Raw genomic sequence first — 25,197 nt, forward strand, 5'->3', positions numbered from 1 at the left:
TAAATTTTAATTACGCGAAGGTTGTCACATAATTGGACATTTAGCTACTTTCCACACAATTATTCTTGCTTTCCACAGAGAGGCTGCTTCTTAACTTTTCATCTGGAGATGGCAAGCACTAAAATCCTGATTTTAACAGAATAGTCGTAAAAATGCCCCAGTGATTTATGTTGAAAGTAGTACGTTGGTACGTGGCTCTTGCATTCAGTACAGGAATGTACAAATGTCTTTTTATTTAAAGACACAAAATAAGTTGTCTGTAGGCATGTAATACGGTGACCGCAGTAAACCATTGAATGTTGTCAGTTGAAACTAGTAACTGATGGTTATATGACTTTTTAAAATTTTATTTTAGAGAGCGAATGTGAGAAAATCTTAAGCAGCCTCCACATTCAGTGAAGGATCCCATGACCCTGGGATCCTGACCTGTGCTGAAATCAAAGAGTCTGATGCTCAACTGACTGAGTCACCCAGGCTCCGTATTGTGATTTTCTTAACCACCAGTCAGCCTTTTCCTCAGTCATTTCCTTCAGCTGATGTCTCTGAAGTTATTGTTGAGGAGGACTGCTTTGACCTTCCTCTCACTGTGCATTTATAATAATAAAGCGCTATTCTAGGAATTAGAACATGTCACCTCCCATGCCACCCATTCCGCCCATTCCAGGGTCCTTCTCTTAAGGAATTCCAGTGACTACAGCTTCTGCTGTAGTTGACAGAAAGGCCACTCCAGGAGGATCCAATAAAGCAGTTCTTATAAACTTAGTTGGGTCAGTGGTTCCTTTTCCCACCATATCCCAAAAATCTTTAAGCATAGTGTCATGACCAACCTCTGGGGTACTTTGTATAATTTTCTCAGTTATCAGTGATCCTTCAACACCTGCATTCTTAGCAATGGTCATTGTAGGAATATTGAGTGTTCTTTCAATAATTTCTGTATGAACTTTTCGACCTTCATTAGCTGGAGTTATTGAATCAGGCTGGAATGCACCAAAGCAGGCCACAACCCCCTCCCAGAACAATGCCTTCTTCAATAGCAGCTTCTATAGCATTGAGGGCATCTCTACCTCTGTGTTTCCTTTCAATCACTTCAACATCACTTGTCCCACCACCCTTCAGCACAGCTGTTCCATCTGAGAGTTTTACCAGATGTTCATTCAACTTTTCCTTTTCATATTCACTAATTGTGATATTAACTGTTCAATATATTTCTTGAATACATTTTTCAACTGGACGCTTGTCACCTTTTTCTTTTGAGAGCATGGCATCATCTTTGGTCATGATGACCTCTCCAAATTTTCTGAAGTTGTAAGGCTGAACATCTTCAAGATTTAGAGTCAGTCCTTCTTGAAACACTGCCACCAGTAGCAATAGCCATGTCTTTAAGCTGTTTCTTTCTCTTGTCTCCAAAACCTGGAACTTTGACTGCTATAACCTGAAGACCAACTTTTAGCTAATTTCAGAATGAGTATGCTCACATCTTCTCCATCAGCATCTTCAGCAATTATGACCAAGGGCTTATGGTGAGCATTGGCAAATTCAAGAAAAGGTGCAAAGGACCGGACACTAGAAATTTTCCTTTCGCTCAATAAAATGTATGCATCTTAGAATTCACATTCTGACCTTTTGATGTATTAATAAAGTATGGAGAAATATAACTTCAATCAAACTTCATGCCTTCAGTAAACCATACTAGGTACGTTATATCTTGAGATGTTATGAAATCAGTTCCAGTGGAATTAGTATCTGATTCTCACCAAGAGAGGTCAAAAGCCTAAAGATTAACTGGAATGGTATACCTGCCTATAGAGTAAAGAGAATGGAGTTGCATCTCATTGGAAAAGAGGGGCCCTTTATTCTGGGGGGCCCCCTGAGCGATTCATGTTAGAATGCTGTGGCCCATCTGCCATTCTGAAGGGGCATGTCCCTGGAGGATGACCTCAACCACAAGTGACCCAGGAGAGGAACCAGCAGTCCAGGTGGAGCAAAGCAGCCTACTGGAGGAGGCATTGACTTATCAAGGGAATTGTAATATAGAAGACGACCCACACCACAAATACATCCAAGAAGGAAAGAGAGACTACACACCTACCCTGGAGAATACTCTGATGCAGCTTATGACTGCACCAGCCATGTAAGGCTTTGCTATTCTGCATGAAGCTTCTCTTCAAAAATACCACTTTGAGGAAGGAAAGAAGTGAAATGAATAACAGAGAAGCAGCATCTTCATTGACAGTTTTACCAGACTGGGACTGGCCCAAACTGGGGAGAGGGAAAAAACAAAAAAACAAACAAACAAACAAAACCAACCAAACAACAACAGCAACACCAAAAACTTTAAACACTGAATAGTTTCAATAAGACAGAAGTGGAGGGGCACCTGGGTGGCTTAGTCAGTTAAACATCTGACTCTTGATTTCGGCTGAGGTCATGATCTCGCAGTTCATGGGTTCAAGCTCCAGGTCAGGCTCTGTGCTGACAGTGCAGAACCTGCTTGGGATTCTCTCTCTCCTTCTCTCGCTGCCCCTCCTCTCCTCAAAAATAAATAAATAAACATTTTAAAATAAATGAAGAAAACTAAAACCAAAAGGAATATTTATTGATTCTTTTTTTTGTTCTTTATTTATTTATTCTAGGTTCCCCTGACCTAGTTCAACAACTATAACTGAGTACCCCTAATATTGTCACAGTTAGAATGTATATGTTTTTCAAGGCCCTTAAAAAACACTGATGTTAAAAATTGTGATCTTCACAATTTGTCACAGGAAAAGATAGTCACCTATTTCACTGACCCATGAAACAGGCTTAACATTTCTCCAAAGTATCTAAGGTATAATTAGGTAATATCTGTGAAAAGTGTGTAGCCAACTGCTTGACACAGTAGCACTCAAAAATGTTTGTCTTTTCCTTTAGGAAATTGGGTATTTTATTACCAGAGGACAAAATGAAAGAAATTTTGTTGTGCCAGTTTCCTGTATTTTAGGAACTTAGGGATTAAGCTTTATGAATTCCTTTTAGGAGCCCAAGTATAAAACTCAGATATATTGTATAGTTTGAAGAACTGTTCTATCAACTACTTGTCATCTGAGTCATTTATGTTTTCTATATGGAAGCATAAGAAAACATTTTATAAATTTCCCCTCCTTTGGACTGTTAGGAACCTGTTGGGGAAGCCAAAAGTGGTATGGCTTTGGAATGCTACCTGCCCTCCTTAGAAAGGATAAAGGCAAGTTCACCTCTCTGTGAAGATGTTTGATTGGAGGGAACATAGAACTGAAATTGACTTTGTGCTGCACTTTGTACAAAGAATTACATTTTAAAAGCCCAATATCTAAGTCGGCTTTGTTCTAATTTCAAAGATAATCAAAATATCTTCAACACTGTGGGAGGTCTCTCAGTAAACATGGATTTATATTTAGCACAATTTATTTGAGAGTCAGAAAGGCTGCCAAAATAGTCCAAACATTAAATTATTTCCATTTTGGAGGGGTATTACTGAGAAGTAATAAAATATTGCCAGCCTGGATAGGCAGCTCATCATCGCTAGTAAGATGAAAAGACCAATTATGCCTCACATGGACAAATGTTGATTAAAGAGTGGACTTCATAACCGCCTGGCCATGTTAGAGGCTATAATCACAGAGGAGGGGGAAGGAAGCACTTAGCAAAACACCAAAAGCTGCAAGGAGGAGTCATCCAATGAAAGAGGAAAGATCGAAATTTTAAAGAAAATGTCAGAGGAAATTGCCTGGTGGTAAGAGCTCTACTTATGTATGACTCTTAAGGAAATTGTCTTCTTAGAAAATTATAAGTTCTTAAAATGCCTTAAATAAAAAAAAAAAATGGATCTATCTAAGGATTCTGCGGATCCCCAAACTTGGTATTCTCAAACTTTAGAAAAATTGTTTTTATCTGTCACAGCTCCTCATTCTTCTGAGGACGATTCAGGAATTGTGTGAGTTTGGGTTAGAAGAGGGGTTCCAGAGAGATACTAAGCTTGCTTTCCATTCAAGCCTGGTAACATGACCTATCAAATACTTACTGAGTATTTTTGTATGTGAATAATTGCCTGCAATTCAAATGAGGTAGCATATATAAAATGCAGGAAATAGCACTATACAGGCAAAGCAATATTATGCAGAAGATTACAATATGTAACAATCTCCATGTCTTGATTGAGAACCCACCCCAATGACTCAGTACTGTGCTGTGCATAGGAAAGAGTTGTGGCTTTCAAGGTCCTAGAAGGCTACTAAGGGCAAACAACATGGGTGAGAAAAATTTTAAAATAATATGATGCGGTGTGTAATTAAGTGCCACATTATGTAACACAGGATTGTTAGAGTTCAGAAAAAGAATGAATGCAGTGAGAACTGGAAGCATTTTCTGGGGAAAGGGGGACCTGAAGTGGGACTCGAATAATGCGTAAGATAGGGAACTCTAGAGTTGAAAGGGAAGAAATTCCAAAAAAGAGAAATAGCAGCCCACAGGTTCCAGGGAGGGAATGGGGAACCATTGAGGCATAGGCCAGGAACACAGGCTCTGGATCCAGGTTTACTAGATTTGAGTCCCAGCTCCCCCCCACTTCCTGGTGTAACCTAGGCATCATGTGATCATTTTGTGCCACACTTCTGTTGTTAGTAAAATGAAGGCAACCATCATATCTATTTTAAGGGAATATTTTGAGAATTAATGGGTTGACGTATGTCAAGCACTTACGCTAAGACCCGATACCTAGGAAGTACTGAACAAATGTTAGCTACTATCACTATTATTGTGTTGTTGTATACTCTTTAAAAAAATATATTTATTTTGAGAGAGAGTGCATGAGTGGAGGAGGGGCAGAGAGACAAGATCCCAAGCAGGCTTCCTGCTGTCCGCGCAGAGCCCCACATGGGGCTTAATCTCATGACCAGTGTGATCATGATCTGAGCCAAAATCAGATGCTTAACCGCTTAACTTAGCCACTCAGGGGCCCTTACTGTTGTCCACTCTTAAAAGATGTGATTTTCATGGCTGGAATGAAGCCAGATTTTGCAACAACAGCAACTACTACTTGTTACAGATAGCGTGATGGACATTGTGCTCAACACTTTGCCTACATTGTCTCTTATTCCTAACAACCACCCCCTGGAGAGGGGGAGAGGGAAGGATTATTTCTCTTACTTCTCAGCTGAAGGAGCTGAGAATTAAAGAAGCAATTTTCTGGAGAGTCCCGCAGCTGGTAAAGAACAGTCAGCAATTGGAAGTGCAATCTTTTGGCCATCACCCCAGTGTTTTAAACTGCTCCATTACAGTGCTTTAACTTAAATGATGGAGGGTCCTGAGATTGAGGCAAAAGTCGGACACAAGTTTACTAGATGAGTTCAAAGTAGAAATGGGTTCAGGTTCAAGAAAAACAGCCTGGTGGTAGCTGGTGGCAGCCGGAATACTCTAGGAGAGGTGAGGTGAATAAACTAAGATGGCAGCCCTGAGACCTGAGAAGAACCAGTGCTATAGATTCACTCGGCAGGAGGCAAAAAAAATGGATGAGACTATCCTGGGCCCTGAAAGTGAGAGATAGTAAGCTTGAGTCTTGGTGATGGGGCCCCAATGACTGAGAATGGTAGCTCCCGGAGGGCTGACTTGCTGAGAGGGTGCAAGAGGGACCTCAGCTCCTTGCACATAAGGCCATGCACGTTGGAGAGAGTGTGCTGTTTATCTCTGTATGTTTTACAATGTTAGCTGGGCCCATCTTCCATTTCCTTCATGCGACTGGAAATTAGCTTTCCTCTACCGCTGGGTTGCATTTCACTTGTCCCTTGGGAGCTCTTGCTCACATTTTCAAAGCTGCTTGCTGTATAGAAGTCATTTAAGGAAGGACAAATTAGTGCTGGAAGACAATAGTTACACCTAATGCAGTTAAAAGTACTGTTTTGTAGCCTCCGACCCTTTACAAGCAAGGAGTAGAAATAAACATCATGGCTAATGCACTTTGGCAATATAAAAGGTTTCTACATGGAAAATGCTGCTAACAGTAAACAGCTTATATAAAGCAAAGATAAATCATAATGGAGTGGTAATTTGAGTTGTATTGTACATCTCCTCAGGGAACTCCTAGACTCTAAAGACACCATCTCATTACTACCTGGAGTACCTCTGAGAAACGTACAAAAAGCATCATTTTCTCCCAATTTTTTGTGTAAGGACCTAAGTCACAGGGAATTAATGTGACTTGCCATTATATGGAAATGGATTTCTCATTTTCATGGAAAGGATTGTTTCAGTGAATTGGCCTATTTTCTCATGAAATTAGTCACTAAACCTGAGCGGGGGGCGGAGGGGGGGAAGCTAAATAAAATCCCCCTGGAAAACAAGCAAACAAAATACCTTTAACATATTTCAGTACCTATGTGGACTTGTTTGAACTTAATAAATGCAACTAGAACCAGAATATATTTGATTGACTTTATCCATTAGAGTAACACACCACGTGTTTATGTGAAAGTTTTTGATGGGAAAGATGACAGTTTTAGGAGAAAATGTAGGAAAGCTGCAGCTTCCAGGCAAACGCGTGACAGAGTGGGAACCGAGCTGCCCTTTTCTGCCCTCCGCTGTCTCAGGCCAACCTTAATGACAAATGGGCCTGCTCACCAGAGCATGATCTCTGCACCCAGAAATGATGAATCAAGAATGATCGATTACTTTCTTAGGACTTCAAAGGAAATTGCGACAGAGCCCGCTAAGTCTGGGAGGCATTCTGCTCAGTAGAGTACCCACCACGACTGCACATCTAGAGAGTCTGACCTAAGTGCTTCTCTGCACACTTTTCCCATAATCCTCCCTATCTCCAACTCCCTGCCTTGTCTCGGGTGTATGGATTCAGAAATCACTCAAGTTGGAGCAAAGTTCTGGAAGATTCTAATGCCTGTCTTCTTCAGTGATCTTTTTGTGCAAGGCTGCATAGAACAAGTTAGCTCAGTGTGTCTGATCTTTACTCCAAGATGTAATATCCCACATTTTTATTGATCTTCATTGTATGGATTGCTAAACATCCTATTCTCCTGGTAGTTCACTTTCAAAGGAAAATGTGTTTTGTAACTACTGAGCATGTCCTTTATGGACACAGATTTCTGGCCAATGGTTAGGATTTGTTATTTTTAAACAGGTGCATTTTCCTAATCTTATTTCTTTACATATGTATTTCAGAGGTAGGAAAAGGATATTTGGATTATAAATCCTACATTACGGTCTGTTAAATCATCCAACATGAACCCTTGTTTTCAGCTACAGAGTGATTAGGAAACACTGATTATATTTGATAATTAACAAACTGCTAAAATAAATGAGGATCGAATTACAAGTATTCATCACCATTCTTTTTTATGCCTGACCTCCAATAGAAATCTATACATGTTAATCCCCAGGGCGCATTTTTCTGACTTGAAAAATATGTGAAAGTTGGGCATTCTGGTGCATATTGATATGAGGTATGGAGCCATGTAAAAGCCAAGAAAGTAACTGAGGTATTTGCTGATCTTGGATATTTTCCAAATATTGCATAAAGGTGTCTGTGCAACCTGTCTCTAAGTGAGCAGTCTACTCCTCCTCAGCACCTCTTGATAGTTCTTCTGTCTGTATCATAGTTTAATTTGATTTGTCACATTTTTACTTTATTTAGTTTTTTTAATTTATTTTTTAATTTAAATCCAAGTTAGTTAACATGTAGTGCAATAATCATTTCAGGAATAGAACTTAGTGATTCATCACTTATGTATAACACCCAGTGCCCATCCCAACAAGCGCCCTCCTTAATGCCCATTGCCCATCTAGCCCATTCCCCATTTTCACTTTAAAACCTTTTAATTAGCATTTGCTTTAGCTCCTTTAGCTATTTCCTAACAGAACTCGTATCACAAAGGTCTTTGTTATAAATTCTTTTACTCTGTAAGTCATTAGATATGTAGATATTCTTACGTCTTTCTTATACATTCCATAAAAAATATACTCCATATGATGCAGAGAGATGGTATTAAGATGAAGGTTTTTTATTAGCTCATGTCATTTTACTCTCAGTACCAAACTTGATATTTTAAGATATATTTTAGTTGTGAGAAAAGGTATCATGTATGTCCTGTCTACTTTTGACATCTTTCCACATATTTTTGTCTGACAGGAAATATAAATGTGCTTCTCACTAGCTTAGATGTGTTTACCAAAAGGGAGATGACAAAATTAGTCATTTTTATATGTTCTAAACACATTGAAACTGCATAAATGAACAGAATATGAAGCTCTCATTTGGCTTACTATTCTTTATTGATCATATCACAGTAAAAAAAAAAAAAAACCTGAGAAATATCAAGTGCATTTTTGTCTTAGAATTATTTTTAATCTTGAAAAATTGTTCAAAATTTATGAGCTTTGAACTTGCTTTTGGAATGTACAAAGGCCCCAATTTCTCCACATCCTCACCAACACTTGTTAGTTTCTTGTCTGTCTTTTTCTTTCTTTCTTTCTTCCTTCTTTCTTTCTTTCTTTTCTTTCTTTCTTTTTCTTTTCTTTGTTCTTTTTTCTTTTTGAATAATAGCTATCCTAATGAGAATGAAATTTTTCTTTGCTTTTGAAATTAAACATTTTATGGGAGTTCTGCAAGAACATTTTCCTACAAATTTCAACACAGTGAGTATATGTCATTTTCTTCCCATTATTCCAACATGAGCTGGTATAAATTGCCTTAAATCATTTCTGGTATAGAAGTCCTAGCATGTAGATATAATCTTTCTAATAACGTTAGATAAACACATTCTATTCAACTCATATCCTTGTATGAAGAGTATCTATTTATAGTTACTCCTGGTGAATGGAAAAAAAAAAGTATAGATATTAATTTCTTTAAAGTCTTAGTAGGGTTTATGAAACCTTTATAATCTCCCAATAACAGGGAAAATATATTTGAATTAGCTTAGAGAAACACAAAAACTTTCATTCAGAAATGTCATATGAACTTAAAATTCTCTTTATACTTTTCTTTATTTTCCATGAATCCTATAATTAATGCATGTCATTTTATTTTAAGGAAAAAATTGTCATAAAAATAGTGGTAAGCTTTAGGATCCAGGCTAATAAGCATTCTTTTCTTTTAAAATAATGGATAGATCAAAGTGAATAATATCTAGTAGGTATTTGCTAGTATTCTATTGCAATAAAAAAGAAATAGAAGCCTTAAGTTTTATTTTTCAAGAAGATCCTAAATCTAAAATGGCATTAGACCTTCAATAAGTCAAATGAGCTTTACATGATTATATATTTATATTTCAAAAAATGTCACCAAAGAACAATGTTTTACAGATAATTAAAGAAAAGAAAAAGAGCTAGTATTCATATGTAATAAATGAACACATGGGAGGATTCAGGAATGAAACCATGGTTATATCTTGAAAAGACAATCATTTCAACAATAAACATGTGATACTGTGACCAAATAGTGTGATAGTTTAAACATTGAAGTTATATTTGTTTTGATGACTTCACTAATGTATTCATACGTTAAATATTACTTTACATATACGGTGTGTCCAGCACTGTGTTAGGTAGGAGAAGACAACCAGTTCTTTGGTTTTCTGATTATAGCATTATTCAGCTCTTAAAATCATCAGATTTTGATTTAAGGAGTCGTTTACACTCTATAAACTAATTGTAATCATGAACAAAATCATGTAATCATTTTTACAACTTGATTCTTTCCACAAATGTGTACTTATTTCATACTGTGGACCAGATCCTATGCTCCATTTTAGTGAACAAATTGATGAATACAATGTGTTTCCTTCCCTAGGTTGTTCAGAGACATTCATTATAATTGATTTGAGATCAGTGCACTAATCCAGAGGATAAAACCTCTTTTTTTTTTTTTTTTTAAATTTTCAGTTAGTTCTGTAAAGCTTAGGTTGGGGAATTAAAAAAACAAAATCTGTTCTTTCATCTTTAAAGTCACAAAAATTAGACATATTTTCCACTTAGCTCCTGAATTCCGTGCTGCATTTACCACTCCCAGAAAGTTTTTGGCATAAAATCAAAATGAACTAGGATCTTCAGCATACTCTGAATCAGTCTCCAAATAAAGAGATCATTGAGCTTCCAAATGATGTTTAAACTCATTATCCTCCAACAGGGAAGCATTAAAATATCATCCCCTAGAAACATTATTACCATGGAACATCTGTAAACATCAGTACGTGGTCAGAGATATTGATGGGATCCACTTTTTTGGTAAATTTAAAAATACTCAAAAGATGATGAAGAAAATCAATGAACATCTATCAGAAATGAGACAGAAAAAAGATCTTATAGCTTAAGCCCATTTTGTAGGATGCAATAATGTACCCATAAAACTACAGAATTACTTATAAGCATATTAGGATGTGACATTAATCTAAATGTAGGGATAATGAACATGGCAATAGCAATTGCCAGTCAAGTACTTCTAAGAGCGCTTGTAATGAAATTAGGAGACATGTAAATTGCAATGCATTTAAAATGCAGCAATGGGTGTAAATGATAAGCTGAGGTAGTTTCCTATAGATGTCCTATAGACTTATAGAAATAAAGTAAAGCCATTCAGACATTCACAGTTTTTCTTCCTAAAGTCTGCCATATAAATAGACAGTTTTCAAAATGGTACACCTTGAAATACTTGAGAAGTAATTCTGCACGTTTCTGGAACTAAGGGAAGCAGAATAGTCAAGGTAACTATAATTGGGACAGACGTGTATACTGGGGCTCAGTTGAAAGAGGATAAAATGAACTGTTTAAGTTAAAAGCGTTGAAGATAAATAGTACAATTAAAGTGTTTATACATGAATGTGTAAAGTATAGAAAAAAAAAATGTAATCACAAAGCGATTCTACAAGCAGACCTGAAAATAAATCAAACTATAAGAATGCCGTATGTATGTTTCCAACCACTGATCAATCATCATTTGAATTTCTAACCCAGATATTGGAGAGCAGAGCCCAGATTCCTATTGGTTTTGTTGTCAGTGAAAGGATGATAAGGATTCCAGCCCTAGTCTTGTGCCTGCATTTGTTTTCCTATTAGTAAGTACTAGCAGATGACATAAAAAGTGGCCTAATACTAAGGGGGGAAATGTCAAAACTTTAGTCATGTTGATTCAAATACCTTTACTTTTTAAGTTCCTGAATATAGTAGTTAGTAATTATTACATAATTTACCTACATATAGCAAGAGAAAATGTAGAGTATGGAGAATATGCTATGAAGTCAAGCTAACGTAGATTCCTAGTCTAACTCTGCTACTTTTGACGCCTGTAATCTTGGACAAATCATTTAATTTTAATTTTCCCAGCTGCATGGATACAAGATTTATATCTTCAGATTGTTATCACTGGTTAACTAAGTTACTTCTTGTGAAATGTTTAATAGGGTAACTCACTCATAGTACTTTTCCAACAAATGTTAGCTATCGTTTCTGATTGAATATTATTCATCCATACCGTTTGCTAGTAAAAGTGTTTCCAGTGTGTATGGTATAACTAAATACAGTGTGGCTTCCAGATACCTCTGACATACAAATAGCAAATAAGAGTATATGAGCAGAAAAAGAGAACAGAAATAGGCAAGTTGTTCATTCTCCTGGAAATTTCAATCTCTTATTTTATCTGTATTTTACTTTTAACTTTCTCTACCATAAGCAAAGAAAAAATGTAGATTATCTTACTGAAGCAATTCTAAAATAATATCTATTTTAAAATATTAATATCAGTAGTCTGATGAATAAAATAAAAAGTGATTTGAAAATTAAATCAATATTTTCTCCAAAGAAATCAAAAGGACCTGATTTACCCAAGAAAACTGCTGCTGTTGAAATGCAGGCACTTAAGAGGTTTGTGAATAGAACTTTTAATAATCACATACCACAGGCCATCATCAGATAGACACTACCCAGAAGAATCTAATAAATGATGTTGTATTGACTACACCTGTTGAACTGTCCCGTTTTTGAACTCTCTTCAATCTTTTCTATTCTCTGATGAATATCCCTGTTTAAAAAAAAAAAAAAATCTCGAGTTTCAGTCTGTTTCTCTCTCTTACTACCTTAAAAAAGGAACAAGCTAGCCATAAACAATCAAGTCGACAGATGCCTATGAGAATTAGTTGCTCTTTTTGAGTCACTCCCGGGGCTTCTTTGGAAATTTCTGACTTGCTGCCTGGGAGAATTAGGCTGATTTTCTGCCTTTGGCTTCTTATCCTGTCACTCAATGGAAGAAGGTATTAGAAGGTTACCTCTGAGCTGAAATTGAAGTCAGAGCTACTGACCCTACTGCACGAACCTTTCATTTTGTTCTCTGGGCTGGGTCACATCTTATTTGTCCATTGTAAATTTTTAGTGTCTATTCACCGAATTCCCATTCAGCATTTCAAATCAATTTCCCAAGGGTTTCCTAGGAAAACAAACCCCAAATAACAAAATTTAAACTGTCATTCTTGAACTTACATGGCTTACCTTTGCAGATGGAATCCATTCAAAATAAAGGTACAAAACCTTGGCCAAGAATTTAAGTTTTTAAAAATACTACTGTATAAAGAAAGTCACAAATCTGCCATTCCGTTGATTATAGTTATAGTGATTATAGTTACTTTTAATTCCTACAGTTACCCTAAGTTAGCCAGCATTGATAATAAGTCAATAGTGACAGTGGAGTTATTATTTTTCTTCTTGGTAAATAACATGTAGTGAACAAGTATTCAAAGACAGTAATTTATGTCTTTTCAGTTATTCTATTGTAAAAATGCCAAAGCACTTTTCATATCTTAATGTCAAATAGTCATTATCTAAAACTTGAGATAAGAGTTTTATCACTTAACATGTGGGGAGAAAAATCCTCAAATCTATTTTTATTTTAAGTATTTAATCTCAGAGAGTTCATACTTCCAAAATTCATGCAGTCCTGGCACAAGGAGACAAATAGTAAATCCCCATTTTGGAGCACCGAATCGGCAGGAACGAGGGGCTTATGCAGGGTTCTCAGTATCATATCAAGTCAGCCCTGATATTCATCTGGTAAATACCACTACCAAACATCCATTGTTGACAGCTGGTATCCTTTAGGACCTAGATTTAATTCTATTTTGAACAGTCCATATCTGTGCCATAATTATTGTTAAATATTTTGAATATTATAGATGGCTCTCCCATCGGAAAACTGATTCTATGATTGTGTGGTGGGGCTGAGAATTTACAAATGTATAAGTACATGCATTGACTCTCATTAAGATGATCCAGTGAACACACTTAGAAACATTGTCTTGTTAGACGAAGCACAGGGCTAGGAATCTGCTGGCCCAACCTCCAGTCCCATTTTTTCATTAGTTAAATCTTTGCCCTTACATAGGTCACTTAATGTTCTCTGCATGTCACTTTACCTGCAAAGTGTGAGGGTTTTAAGAGTGTCTGGAAGATTTAAGAACTATAGAGGTCACAGATCCTTCTAATATCCCCTTCATTTATTTCTTTAAAAAATTTAAATGTTTTTTACTAATATTTGAGAGAGACAGACAAAATGCGAGGGGGGAATGGGCAGAGAGAGGAGACACAGAATCCAAAGCAGGTTCCAGGCCCTGAGCTGTCAGCACAGAGCCTGATGTAGGGCTTGAACTCGAGAACCAGGAGATTATGATGTGAGCTGAAGTCCAACGCTTAACTGACTGAGCCACCCAGGTACCTGTGTCCCTTTCATTTAAGTTATATTTCTATAGTTGGTCATGGGTAACTTGTCAAGAGATGGAATTGGGATATTAAGCGTTTCCCCCAACAGACAAAAGGGGTACGTTTGAAAGGGATCAAACTAGAGCTGTATTCCAGAGAAGGGAGCAAGAAGGAGCACCAGGCTCAGGCTTTTTGAGGGGGCTAATCTTTCCCAGGGTACATGGCATCCTCTTTGGATGGTGTATGAATATTTTGAGACCCTGAAATATTATTTGGTGAGTTTCTACCTATGAAGCTATGGCACACCCTAAACCCTTGAAAAATTAGTATCTGTGCTTAGGGTGTGTCAGTCTAAAGAAAGAAGGACAGGTTATTAAATATTCAATTGCAGTTAGTACATCAGAACTGGTATAATAGCTATAAAGTACACTGGAGTAGACATTCTAGAAAGAAAAAAAAGTTCAGATTAAAGAGGTCAGAAAATCAAATTATTGGATTGTGATACAAAGTCATGTTTATTTTGATCCATTTTTAAAGTAATTAAAAAGTACTAGACTCAAAATAATCCCCCCCTTCCCACACACCACCAGATCTGAAATTTGGAATACTACATTTGAGGTTCAGGTGAGAATTGGGGGAAAACACAGTGTGGTATTTTTTGACCCCTGAAATCTCATTACTAGTAAAGGCTGCATAGGGATTTTACTACTTATATTTTATTAGAAACTCCTTGATCAAATTAATTAATTTATTTACTTAATCTGCTTTGTCATTGGTGTCATAATCCATCTGTTCCCATGTGATTGTAATACACATACTCCAATCTAGAAATACAGTTGTCAACATTAAAAGCCCTTGTGGTCTCTTCTCAAGAAATAATTTAACCACCAACGTACAACTGAACTCATGGAAAATAATTTGTTTTATTGAGTACAGAGACCACAGGTGTTTTTCATGATTATTATTAATTTTTAAGATTCATAATGAGTTTCTGACTACAAGATGGTAAATCAACTTATACTAAATATAAAACTGTTAAGTATTCAGGAATATAGAACAAGATGTGATAGAGAATAAGCATCTAAGTCAACCTATTCTGGCCTTATGTGGAAAGCAATTTACCTGAAAACAGTGCCAGGAACTCTGTCTAAAGAGCCTATGAATGGAACTATAAACCTGGGCACTGGTATATGGGGGAGATGGTGGTGTAGAAGAACCCACAACTCATAGACCATCTTTACTGTTGAATATTTACCCTTAGGGAGGAACACTGTGTAAGGATCACACAACAGGACACAGATGTGGTTTTGTTTATTGGTTTGTTTGTTTGTTTGTCATGCAGGTGTCAGGAATTTGTGTGTCAATTTTGATAATTTTTTTGCTGTTTTCTGTTTTTTTAAATTGTTAACCTATGAATTACACTAATAAAAGTATAGTGTTAAACCTTGCTGTTCCTGGGATTCATCCAACTTGGACAATATGCACTATTATTTATATTATTCATATTGACTTACAGATAATTTACACTATGTTTATATGGATTTAGCTTGCCATGTTTTGTTTAGAGTTTTGCCAGATATTTTTAAGTAATGTAAAAGAGCTAATTATCTTTCATAGCAAGGAGTCAACTAATGCTGATCCAAACTATAGCACATTTTTCTTCAAACTACCAATTTGCTTTTCAAAAAATTTATCCTAACTTTAGAGAGATATTTTAAGAACTCATAGGTCTTATTAAAAAAAAAAAAACTTGTCTGAAGTTTAGCAATTTCTTCAGCTTTAGTGTACTTTCTTCTGCTAAATCCAAATAAAATTAAAATGTTTTTGTTTAAAAATTGTGTATGAATATGATCCTATTTTTCAATACATTGACTATACTATCTTTACACATGCAGAAAGAGGTGTTCAAAATAATGTTCACACAATTTTAAAGGATAGTTAATTTCCCAGTTTTAGGTGGTTTAAAATTTTAGTCTTTGATTCTTTCTGTGGCTTGAATTTTTTCATAAATATATTATCATTCTTCAGCAAAGCTGTTATTCTTTATAAAACATATAAGATATAATTACTTATTTTCTTGATGTTAATGATAGCAACTAAATAAACTTGCCTAAGTATTTTCTTGTTCTAAAATGTAGTCTAAATTACTACTTCTGCTGATTGACATTTTGCGTATATTCTGAGACTTTGCCTGCTCATGTTCAGATGACAAGCAGCTGTAGAATAGGTAAACTGAAGTCTTCTAGGTCATTGGCCATATGTATGCTGACTGGCCTTCTCTCATATCCCTCAATCTTTAAGACTTTTAGATATCATCAATGAGTGTATGCATAGATTTTAACAACAAAAACTAAGATGTCATATCTCTTTTTAAATGAAGATTATAAACTATTTTTATTATTAGGCAACTGCCATTCTGCTATATTATTATGAGTTTGACTTTATGTATATCTATATCTTCCATATCTATGTGTGACTTATTTCATTTAGTATAATGTCCTCCAGATTCAATGATGGTTACCAGAGACTGGGGTATGGGGCAGGGGGAATGGGGAAAAAACTCTTAGGAAGGAAGGAAGGAAGGAAGGAAGGAAGGAAGGAAGGAAGGAAGAAGAAGAAGAAGAAGAAGAAGAAGAAGAAGAAGAAAGAAAGAAAGAAAGAAAGAAAGAAAGAAAGAGAAAGAAAGAAAGAAAGAAAGAAAATGCAGCATTCTTTCTTGATAAAAACCCTCAGGAAAGTAGGGATAGAAAGAACATACCTCAACATCATGAAAGCCATATATGAATGACCAACTGCTAATATCATCCTCAATGGGGAAAACTGAGAGCTTTCTCCCTAAGGTCAGGAACACTACAGAGATATCCACTCTCATCACTGTTGTTCAACATAGTGTTGGAAGTCCTAGCCTCAACAATCAGGCAACACAAAGAAATAAAAGGCATCCAAACCTTCAAGGCAGAAGTCAAACTTTCACTCTTTGTAGGTGACATGATACTCTAAGTGGAAAACCCTGAAGACTCCACCAAAAAAAATGCTAGAACTGATAGCTGAATTCAGCAAATTTGCAGGATATAAAATCAAAGTACAGAAATCAGTTGAATTTCTATACACCAATAATGAAGCAGCAGAAACAGAAATCAAGGAATCAATCCCATTTATAATTGCACCAAAAAAACCCCACTAGGAATAAACCTAACCAAGGGAGGTAAAATATATGTATGCTGAAAACTATAGAAAGCTTATGAAAGAAATTGAAGAAAACACAAAGAAATGGAAAAAAACATTCCATGCTCACGGAAGAACAAATATTGTTAAAATGTCGATACTACCCGAAGCAATCTACATATTCAAAGCAGTCCCTATCAAAATTACACCAGTATTCTTCACAGAGCTCGAACAAACAATCACAATATTTTTCTGGAACAACAAAAGACCCTGAACAGCTAAAGTAATGTTGGAAACAAAAATCAAAGCTGGAGGCATCACAATTCTGGACTTCAAGCTATATTACAAAGTTGTAATCAAAAGATGTATGGTACTGGCACAAAAACAGACACATAACTCAATGGAATAAAATAGAGAACCCAGAAATGGGCCCATAAATGCATGACCAACTAATCTTTGACAAAGTAGGAAAGAATATCCAGTGAGAAAATGACAGTCTCTTCAGCAAATGGTGTTGGGAAAACTGGATAGTGACATGCAGAAGAATGAAGCTGGACCACTTTCTTACACCATACACAAACATAAATTCAAAATGGATGAAAGACCTAAATGTAAGACAGGAAATCCTAGAGGAACGAACAAGCAACAACTTCTTTGGCCTCAGCCACAGCGACTTCTTACTAGATGTCTCCAGAGGCAAAGGAAACAAAAGCAAAAGTGAACTATTGGGACCTCATCAACATAAGAAGCTTCTGCACAGCAGAGGAAATGATCTGCAAAAATAAAAGGCAACATATGGAATAGGAGAGGATATTTGCAAATGACATGTAAGATAAAGGGTCAGTAACCAAAATCTATAAAGAACTTATCACACTCAACACCCAAAAAACAATAATCCAGGGAAGAAATGGGCAAAAGACATGAATAGACACTTTTCAAAGGAAGATATCCAGATGGCTAACAGTCACATGAAAAGATGCTTAACATCAATCATCATCAGGGAAATACAAATCGAAACCACAATGAGATACTATCTCACACTGATCAGAATGGCTAAGATGAACAACTCAGGTAACAACAGATGTTGGCAAGGATGCAGAGAAAGGGGAACATTTTGCACTGTTGGTCTGAATGCAAACTGGTGCAGCCACTCTTGAAAACAGTAGGGAGGTTCCTCAAAAAATTAAAAACAGAACTACCCTATGACCCAGCAATTGCACTACTAGGTATTTATCTAAAGGAAACAAAAATGCTGATTCGAAGGGGCACATGAACCCCAATGTTTATAGCAGTGCTATCAACAATAACCAAATTATGGAAAGAGCCCAAATATCCATTGACTGACAAATCAATGAAGAAGATGTGGTATCTATACACAATGGAATATTACTCAGCATTCAGAAAGAATGAAATCTTACCATTTTCAACAAGGTGGATGGAAGTAGACTGTATTAATGCCAAGCAAAATAAGTCAGTCAGAGAAAGATAAATATCATATGATCTCACTCATATATGGAATTTATGAAACAAAACAGATGAACATGGGGGAAGGGGAGGAAAAATAAGATAGAAACAGAGAGGGAGGCAAACCATAAGAGACTCTTAAATACAGATAACAAACTGAGGTTTGCTAGAGGGATGCCAGCTAGGGGGATGGGCTAAATAGGTGATGGGCATTAAGTACTTATAGGGCACTTGTAGGGACACCTGGGTGGATCAGTCAGTTAAGCTTTCAACTTTTGTTCAGGTCATTATCAGGTCATTATCTCACAGTTCTAGCCCCATGTCTGGCTCTGTGTTGACAGCTCAGAGCTTGGCGCCTACTTAGGATTCTCTGTCTCCCTCTCCCTCTGCCCCTCCCCAACTTACATTCTGTCTCTCTCTCTCAAAAATAAATAAACATTAAAAAAAATTTAAAAAGGAGAGTACTTGTTGGGATGAGCTCTGGGTGTTACATGGGTGTGATGAGTTACTAAATACTACTGATGCCATTATTACACTATATTTTAACTAACTTGGATTTAAATAAAATAAAAATAAATTTAAAAAACAGAACAAAAAAGGAAAGAAAGAAGAAGGAAAGAAAGAAAGAAAAAGGGAGAAGGAAGGAAGGAGAGAAAGAGGGAGGGAGGGTGAGAAGGAGGAAGGAAGGAAGGCAGGAAGTCACCAAGGGTCATGGGTAACTATTGTCTAATGGATACAGAGTTTGGCCAGATTAAAAGAATTCTGAAGATAGATGGTGATGGTTGCACAATGATATGAATGAATATAGTAACACTGAACTGTACTCCTTAAAATGATTAAGATCATAACTTTTAGGTTATGTGTATTTACCAGAATAAAAAAAGTGTGATAACAGAAAATTATTAGAAACTAACACTCAAAAGCCTACTTGTGTGTAACTACCATATTTTATATTTTATCATCAACATAAAAATAAAATGTGCTCAAAAATTTCTTCATCATATGTTGTTTGAAACGTCCTTGTGGAGGACTCCATTCAGATCCCCTGACTCAATAGCTCTAGTGGAGAGAGGAACTGAGAAGACGTGAGGGAAGAACAGCGAGGGAAGGAGGCTGGACTGCCAGAAGGTTTTGGAATCAAGAGAGATCACAAAATTGAAAGAGAAGAGTTATTTATTCTTATTCAGCAGCCTTAGGCTTGCTGTCTCTAACCATCTGGCCCATGGTACTTCACGCTGGATAAATCCAACACATCCATTTGATCCTCCAACCAGAAAGAAGAGAGTAAGCCCAGATTTCTCCTTTTGTCAAATGCCCCATGTTCAAATAGCTGCTAGTTCTGTAAATGCTACAAGTGTACGGCTCTAAAATATCATCTCTCACCTCAAAACTCATGCTGCTGTCTTAGTGGAACATCTTACCATGTGTCTCTTCAATATTGCAGTAGATTCCTATCAGGTCACCCAGCTTCCGGCCTCACATCCCCAGAATTGTCTTCCACTCTGCTGTCAGTGATGCTTCAAAAGTGAAAACCTGATTATTTGGTTCTCTGCCACTGTTTTTCTCCATTTTCTACTAATCAAGACTGGTTTATGGCATGGGAGGCCATTGGTATGTATGTATGTGTGTATGTATGTATGTATGTATGTATTTAGAGCATGCATGTGCACTAGTGGGGGAGAGGGGCATAGGGAAAGAGAAAATCTTTTATTTAAAAATTAAAAAAAAAATTTAAGTTTATTTATTTATGAGAGATAGAGACAGAATGAGTGGAGGAGAGGCAGAAAGAGAGGGAGACACAGAATCTGAAGGAGGCTCCAGGCTCTGAGCTGTTAGCACAGCTGTGAGTTAGCACAAACTCACAAACCATGAGATAATGACCTGATCCAAAGTCACACAGGTAATTGACTGAGCCACCCAGGTGCCCCAATGGGAGAGAGAGAATCTTAAGCAGGCTCCACACTCAGTACAGAGCCTGATGCAGGGCTCAATCCCACAACCCTGGAGTTACGACCTGAGCCAAAGAGGTGTAGGTTCAACTAACTGAACCACCCAGGCAACCCTGGCTCTTTTATCTCACGAATCTTCTGTCCCAATGATACTCCACCATGCAGTTGCTTATTCACCCTGACTACTTGCTGTTTTCTAAACATACCAGTCCCTCTCATGTCTTCATGTCATTGCGTATTCTGTGATCTTTGCCTAGAATGCCTGCCTTTGATGATGATCACTTGATTTTTTTTCCCCAACACTTTCTTTAAACATTGCTTCTTCTAAGATATTTCCTGACCTTCTCTTTTTCAGGAAGAATTTATTCCCCAGCATGTGTTTATCTGTTGTGCTCTAGCATTACTTCCTTTGTATCATTTATGTTGTTACGCACTTGTTTGTTGATCTGTCTGATTCCCTCTCCTAGATAATAGTGTTCTTGCTGATAGAGATAGTATTTTTCATTTCTATAAATCCCTATTTTCCTGTGTATAAAAGAAACTTAAAATATCTTTCTAGAATGAGTAAATAAACATAAACAGATTAGCCACGCAGTCTTGACAAAGAACAAACTTGGAGGCATCGCATTCCCTTATTTCAAATTCTGTTACAAAGCTGTAGTAGTTTGAACAGTGTGGGATCGGCATAAAAATAGACACAAAGATCAATAGAACAGAATAGAGAGCCCAGAAATAAATGCATGTATATGTGGTCAATTTAACTTAAGACAAAGGAGTCAAGGATATTCAATGGGGAAAGGACAGTCTCTTCAATAAATGGTACTGGGAAAACTGGACCACTATCTTATACCATAAACAAAAGTAAACTCAAAATGGTTTGAAGACTTGAACAGAAGACCATAAACCATAAACTCCTAGAAGAAAACATGAGCAGTATATCTCTTGATTTTTTTTTTAATCTGACACCAAGAGAAAAGCAAAAATAAACAAATGGGACTATGTCAATTAAAAAAGCTTCTGCATAGCATAGGAAACCATTAGCAGAATAAAAAGGCAGCTTACAGAATGGGAGAGAATATTTGCAAATCACACATCTGATAAAGGGTTAATTTCAAAAATATATAAGGAATTCATACAACCAATAGCAAAAAATAAATAAATAAAAATTTGAAAAAATGGGCAGAAGATCTCAACAGAAATGTTTCCTAAGGAGATATACAGAAGACCAACCAACAAATACATAAAAATTCTTAACATCATTAATCATGTTAATTATCATGCAAATAGAATGCAAATAGAAACTACAATGAGATATGATCCCTCATATCTGTTTGAATGTCTCTTATAGAAAAGGAAAGAAAGAAAAGAAAGAAATAACAAGTGTTGGCAAGAATGTGGAGCCACTGTGGAAAACGGTATGAAGTGTCCTCAAAAAATTAAAATTAGGACTAGCATGTGATCCAGCAATCACCAATCTGTTTTCTGTAACCTTGGTTTTTATGTTTGTTTTTTAGATTCCACATATAGAGAGATCATACAGTATTTGTCTTTCTACATCTAACTTATTTCACTTAAGATAATGTCCTTGACATCCATGTTGTTGCAAATGGCAAGATTGTATTCTTTTTTATGTGTGAAGAATATTCCATTTTGTATATACCACAAATTTCTTTATCCATTCATTCATTGGTGGTCACATAACTTGTATTTCTATAACTTGGCTATTATAAATAGTGCTTCAATGAACAGAGGGATACAGTTATCTTTTTGAGTTACTGTTTTCATTTTTGGATAAATTCCCTGAGGGTAGAGAGTGGGAAAAATGGGGGAAAGATGTCAAAAGTTTAAAAAAAAAATCTTTCATGTGAATATGTTAGTTGAACTGCAATCATGTCTTATAAAAAATAATACATAATGGACTTTGCTCATTTAATTTTTATTCAATAAATATTATTTAGAATTTTTAACCAAGTATTTTATCATAATTTATCCATATAACTTATGAATGAATAAATATGAAGTTAAGAATATTGAGAGAAAATTATAACTTCTGTTTTACATTTTTCTCTTGAGCTCAAGATCAGTTTTGGTGCTCAGGAATTGAAACATAATTTTTTCAATTATCTTTTATTTTAATAGATTAACATAAAATCACTTGCTTATTGCATAATTCTCTAACAAGGCCAAAACATAAATGCATTACTAAAAAAATAACAAATGGAACTTATATTGTTAACATGTTAGGGTATTTTTTCAGAATTTAAATAAAGGAAAAAATATCTATATAGAGAATACTTTTTGATTTTTATTATAGCTAAAGAATGACCTAGAATTAGTAAAGTTAGATCGATACATTATGATTTTACATAGAGTATGGTATAGTTGACAATTTGAATTCATAATGACAACAGGTAATCTGGGAAAATGAAAAAAAAACAAACAAACAATAGCTTAAAATATTGGGTTAGAGTCCTTGAATTTATAGTGGATTCAAGCAGCATAATTTTTGGAATTTCTACGGCAGCATTTCAGGACTTGTGATGAGCCATACACTCTAATGGGTACTAAAAAAATAAACAAATAAAATAAGAAAAAAAAAAAAAAAGAGCCACCAGAGGTGTTCCTCTCAGTCTTCAGGTGCTTTCCTGAAAGTCATGCACAATGGTTAGTACTTGCAAAGGGGACCGGAGAAAATGTAGTGTTTTAGCTGAGCATAGAAAAAACAAACGAACAAACAAACAAACAAAATAAAGAAGTTGGAAAAACACACCCCATCTTCAGGGCTCCTCAGTCCCCTCTTGGTGCCAGGGACTGACCAAGTGACTGACTGTTGGCTTCCCAGGACTGCTCCCCTTCCAAAATACAAGAGGATAAATGAGAAGTGGATACTTCTTTGATAAGATGTATTATGGTATCTGTAGAAGACTTTGAAATCCTGGAAGACATTTTCCAGTTGTGCAAAATTATCATATTACATACAGTCTTCTATGACAATCCACTTCATAGCTATAAAATGGGAGTGACAGAACAGACTTCTGCCCATTGCTATAAGAGTAGTGTGAGGTAAGGTATATGAAAATGCTGGGAACATAGTAGGTATTCAAAAAGCATTGATTCTTTTTCCTTATGTCTGTATCTTTAGAGAAGCCTACCTCTGCTGGAGGGTTGACGATGATGATGATGATGATTGTTACGATGATGATGAATTTCTTTAATCAATGGTTGCTTTTGTGCTACTTCTCTTAGACAACATAAAAAAATATGTCCTTTAACGTGTAAGGTTCAGCTGTATATTTCCGACCTTTCTTGCTTCTTGAGATAGGCCTGAACTGCAACATACTTTCCTTTTAGGGCTGCCTTTGCTGCATCTCAAAGCGTTTGGATGGTTGTGTTTTCATTTTCATTTGCTTCCATGTATTTTGTTTTGTTTTGTTTTGTTTTGTTTCTTCTTTAATTTCTGGTTAACTCATTCATTCTTTAGTAGGATGTTCTTTAACCTCCACGTATTTGAGGGCTTTCCAAATTTTTCTTTTGTGGTTGATTTCAAGTTTCATATTGTTGTGATCTGAAAATCTGCATGGTATAATCTCAGTCTATTGGTACATGTTGAGGACTGATTTGTGACCCAGTATGTGATCTATTCCAGAGAATGTTCCATGTATACTTGAAAAGAATGTGTATTCTGCTGCTTTAGGATGAAATGTTCTGTATATATCTGTTAAGTCCATCCGGTCCAGTGTGTCATTCAAAGTCATTGTTTCCTTGTTGATTTTCTGCCTACTTGATCTGTCCATTGTTGTAAGTGGGGTATTAAAGTCCCCTACTATTGTGGTATCATTATCAACGAGTTTCTTTATGTTTGTTACTAATTATTACTAATTGCAATTGTTGCTAATTGTTACTAATATATTTGGGGGCCTAAATATTTACAATTGCTAGATCTTCTTGATGGATAGACCTCGTAATTATGATATAATGCCCTTCATCTCTCGTGACAGTCTTTGTTTTAAAATTCAGTTTCTCTGATAGGAGTATGGCCACTCTGGCTTTCTTTTGACATCTCTTAGCATGACAGATGGCTCTCCATCCCCTCATTTGCAATCTACAGGTGTCTTTGGGTCTAAAATGAGTCTCTTGCAGGCAGCATATAAATGGATCTTGTTTTTTAATGCATTCTGATACCCTATGTCTTTTGATTGGGGAGCATTTAGTCCATTTACATTCAGAGTGATTATTGAAAGATACGAATTTCATGACATTGTGTTACCTGTAGAGTTATCTCTAAGTTTGGCAAAAATGAGAACTGTAAATGGTACCTGTACACTTGAAGACTGAAACTCTATACTGGTCAAAGGTAAAATAGACTCAAGTGATTGTGTCTTACCTTTCTTCTCCAAGGATGGCAATTACTGGCCATTTAATTGCTGCAGTGAGAACCATTCAGAACCTGATAACCAGTGAGCAAGGAGGGAGGTAGGAGATGGAAAAAGCAGTTGTGGGATTTCCCCTCCCCTTCTGCATTTCAATCTCACACACTTGGCTTTCAAAAGACCCTCATTACTTGAGAGTAGCACAGATGCAAGAGGAGAGGCAGGAGCAAACTTCTGTGGGACAGGCTCTCAGCTAGGCATGCTGTTTATATTCAGTCCCAGGATGCACATGAAACAAGACTTGCTGAAAACAAGCACCCGGGGTAGCACCCTATAATTATGGGATTTGCTTGGGTTGGACATAGTTAGGATCCAAATTTCTCTTATTCTTTAAAGTCATTTAAAACCAAAATTATGTTATCTAAAATACAAATTAATTAACACATCCTATTTAATAAAAAGGAAATGTCAAGATTTCCTAGGCTAATTAGTGATTCGTCTTTCTCAACCATCAATTTTCATCCACAATTAGTGAGAAAGCTTTT

General features: G+C 36.2%; 1 protein-coding gene and 1 pseudogene across 1 annotated transcript in view; one reads left to right on the plus strand and one right to left on the minus strand.

Moving 5' to 3' along the window:
* ZNF804B (zinc finger protein 804B) overlaps positions 1-25,197 on the plus strand; it is a 514,063-nt gene that overhangs the window by 350,600 nt on the left and 138,266 nt on the right. The gene's annotated exons all lie outside the window — the stretch shown is intronic.
* LOC109263577 (60 kDa heat shock protein, mitochondrial-like) lies at positions 621-1,672 on the minus strand (annotated as a pseudogene).

The sequence above is a fragment of the Panthera pardus genome, unplaced genomic scaffold (assembly GCF_024362965.1).
Source record: "Panthera pardus isolate Hobbes unplaced genomic scaffold, ASM2436296v1 HiC_scaffold_8, whole genome shotgun sequence".
NCBI classification, from domain to species: domain Eukaryota; kingdom Metazoa; phylum Chordata; class Mammalia; order Carnivora; family Felidae; genus Panthera; species Panthera pardus.